At 35.1% G+C, this 3,909-nt stretch overlaps 1 long non-coding RNA gene across 1 annotated transcript; it reads left to right on the top strand.

Moving 5' to 3' along the window:
• Positions 1-82: 82 nt before the first annotated feature.
• Positions 83-2,927, top strand: LOC136280199 (uncharacterized). The gene is made up of 4 exons (XR_010717171.1): positions 83-204; positions 1,156-1,276; positions 1,924-1,968; positions 2,376-2,927. It is a non-coding gene; the product is annotated as an uncharacterized lncRNA (long non-coding RNA).
• The last annotated feature ends 982 nt before the right edge of the window (positions 2,928-3,909 follow it).

Raw genomic sequence — 3,909 nt, forward strand, 5'->3', positions numbered from 1 at the left:
GAATTCTATCAGGCGTTCCTTCTTGACCATTGTTTTCCATTTCCTCGTTCCAAGTCTCTTATAACCGCAACAACTGTTTCCGGAAGAGACCAAAATGGCGGATTAACTGTAGTGGTACCATGGAATAGTTTAATTCCTGAACATAGGCAACTAAGGAGAAACTGAGCGCCATCATAGACGGATTGTGAAGAGAGAGATGTGAAGGTATTTACTTTTGGTTTCTCGGCATGTGCAAATTTTATATTTGCTCGAGTAGCGTACGGCCAAGGACTTTTTGTTAGACTTAAATCAACGACAGCTCTTTGACAGTGAAATATAGTTCAACTTAAACTCTCTTCGACATTGAACTTGAAGGGGAAAAAACTTCCATAGATATGTTTTAGAACTCCGAAGGAACCTAATGCGTGCGACTTTTCAAAATTATCGATTTTGTTGGTAAGAATGATGTATTTAACACGTTTGATACAAAATTAGCACATGAATTCTTGACAGGACCAAGGTTAGAATAAAATCACAACAATTGCATCGATTTTTTTTGGGCGACATACAACTAATTACTAATGAAAAATTTAAAAAATCGACAAAACTACTGAAATGAAAGAAAGGCAAGATGTCCTTTTTCCAGAATTATGAGTGATAATTGCTGCTTCATTAAACAAATTATATTTCATTTAATTCTTCATTCATGATGTTATGAGCCTCATGATATACCTCACTCCTACTCAAAAGGGGATCTGTTGTATTGTGCCATTTTTTACATCACACTGTACGATCTTTTTCTTCTTTTCCCCTTTGCTGTCATTATTATTAGAGAAAAAAAAACTTACTTCAGAAAATCACAGAAATTACTCCAAATTAATCCTAGCCTTAATTAATCATTGGCCATAATTTTATTGAGTTTAACACTTTGTGCTGTAAAACGTAAAACAAATGTCACTTCTTAAAGGCTAAAAAACAAATAACAGCAACGTATAAATATGGTTAATTTTCAAATTTCAAGTAGGAAATGTAGACTAACAAATATTTCTATTGCTGTCAAACAAGCACCAAGACCTTATCATTTCTTTCTTCATTCAATTGTATAAAATTCAATCTTTACAAGAATATTGCTTACACCAATTAGATTCATTAAGGTAAGCTGCTGGCTCTGATCAGATTTTTTCAGGTGTGTTAACACCAATTGGACTGCACATTACATGTAGATTCACAAGAGCATGATGCTTGCACCAATCAGATTCATAGGAGTATTTTGTTTCCACAGGAAAAATATTTAAAGGTATGTTACTCACACCAATTAGATTCCTTAGGTTATATTACAGATATTTGCACCTGAATCAGATTTAATAGCAAAGGGTTTCAGTTGCTCCCACCAGTTAGACTGTTGCAGTTAGGTCTGATGCATTTGTAACAAGTTCTAAAGAATTGCTGCCATGGCTGGAAGGCAGCCATATTTGTGCATTTTGTCAAGATGATAACCTGCAGTGGATGACAGCATTACCAAAGTGTCGGTGGTACTGCATGTTTGTCATGCACAGCAAATATTGGTTTATTTTGTCTTGTAGTTGCTCATTTGGCTAAAGTTGAGAAGATTTTTAATTTGTGCTTACTTTTTGCTTTGGATGCTTTTTACGTTACTTCCTTTCAGAAGCCATGGTTTACTTCGTGTGTTTAAAGAGTATTTATGTTACTGATCACCTTTGATTAGACTTTGCCTCATTTTGTGATTTTAGTGACCTTGAACTTTTTCTCATCACATGATAATTCTTTGCAAGCATCTTGCTTTTTATTGCTTATGTTCAATGCAAAGCAGGCAAAGTCTAGATGGGCAACAATTAGTCAAGGACCACTCACTGCTATGCCCAAAGTCAAAGCCTTTGAAATACAATCCTTTCCTCGTCATTCAAGACCTTTTTACTTTTTCAGAGAAAGCTGGGACTGCATAGTACCTCAGGTTAGGAATTAAAGGAGGTAAATTAATGTTTTTTGCTTTGCTCTCAGCCGTAAAATTACTTATGAATAAAGGGGTAAGTTTCTAAAGAAACTGTGGTGCTGCTTTGGTGGGAGAGTATTGCAGGTAATTTAGTGTTAACAACTGAGTTGAAAACGTAAATTAGCCACTGTAAAGGGTAAAAAAGCTGATGTTTTGAGAGTTAGCCCTTCGTCAGAGTGATTGCAATTGCTCTGATGAAGGGCTAACACTCAAAACGTCAGCTTTTTTACCCTTTATGGTAGCTAATTTACATTTTCAACTCAGTTGTTAACACGAAACTACCTAGTAAAATTACTTAGCCTAATATTTTTAAGACAAAGAACTGTTGCATTAAATGTCAGTAAGCAAGGCACGCATTCCGTTCTCTTTGCTTTTGTTTATCCAGAGAGGAGAGATGATGGACCAAGGAAAGTTTATAGTCAAGATAAATAAGACAGGTTTTTTGCTTTCCATTAAAGAAAATATTGTAATATAAAATCCAATAAATATAACTCTTACATGCAAAGCCTGTCTGTGTTGAGAATCCTAAATTGGATGTACTTGAAGTAAGATGAGCCAAGTAATGATTTGAATGGTTCGAAGAATCATTCCCACAAGATCAAAGATTGTGGTGACAATCTCTCTTTAGTTCTTCTAATTTAATGGTTGAAGCTCACTGATGGCAACTTGCCATGACTGTTTTCATTAGAGTACAAATGTCAGCAGCATAACTGCCAAAACTTAACCACACTTGCAACCCATTGAGGTTATAGGTTCTTTGAAAAACTACAGGAATGGATATTTTCTACCAGATATCACCAGCAAAGTTTAATGATGGTTTAGTAATCAGCAGATCATACATTTCAAGATTATGGAAAGCTATTTTTACTGTTTGTTGAAGTTTACTGAAATGATCACATCTATGTAAATCATTTACCTTACCAAGAAAAGCAAACCCAATTAAGAGTGTTTGAATTTCAAGTTCCCAGTCTCATTTGACCATTTCATTTACAAATGAAATCAGACAGAAAAGGACCATATATTAATAATCCAATGTCCTTACCGAGACTAGGGAAGTGTTTCTTTTTTTTTTCTTTTTTTCTTTTTGCCCTAGAAAAGCAATTTTTACCCAATGTTCAAGTCTTCTACCTTGTTCTCTCCTTTGGGTTATCTCCAGTGACTCTTAAATGTAGAATAATCTTCATCCAATTGAGAGTAAATGGACCAAAACTGTCTTATAATTCCATCATTTTAAAAGGAAAAAATTGAAAAAGAAGCCCTTGACTGTGCAAGGCTCTCTGGGCCAAGAAACTTGCAGAGAAACTTACCAAAAAGTTGGCGCGTGGTAAACGGAACAAAAGAAAACAATCTGCAGCCGTTTAACTGACAAATGTGATCGTCATTTGTCACTCACCAGTTCCATCTTTTTCCTTCGTTGACTGGGAGCCTTGAATGGCCTATGTTGGCCTTAGCAAATTTTATGAAGTAACAGCTATGAAAATTCATTTTATTACCTGAACCTATTGTCTCTCCTTGTTGATATGCTGATATTTGTTCTATGGTTTGCTCAGAAAATTTGTTACAATGTTGAAATTGTGGTTATAGATCACCAAAAATAGAGCATTTCGAAAACTTTCCTCCGATGCTCACCATGAAATCATAATTGAGCACGAAAAAGATGAATAAGCAGTTCTCATCAAAGGGGGCACTTTCACAGGACAACTGTGTTACATTTTTCTCGATGATGAAGACACCTATGCTACATCAACAACACAATGAAGGTGTTTACTAAGTCTTGAACCTTACAAGGTAAATTTTGGAAAAACTTATTCAATCTCCGAAGCATTGAAAAAGAAATCATGCTTAAAACTAACTCAACGTTACAACCAAGAATAATGCACATCTGACACAGGGAGTAAAACATTGAACAAGGTCAACCG

This window comes from Pocillopora verrucosa, chromosome 4 (genome assembly GCF_036669915.1).
Source record: "Pocillopora verrucosa isolate sample1 chromosome 4, ASM3666991v2, whole genome shotgun sequence".
In the NCBI taxonomy this organism is placed as follows: Eukaryota; Metazoa; Cnidaria; class Anthozoa; order Scleractinia; family Pocilloporidae; genus Pocillopora; species Pocillopora verrucosa.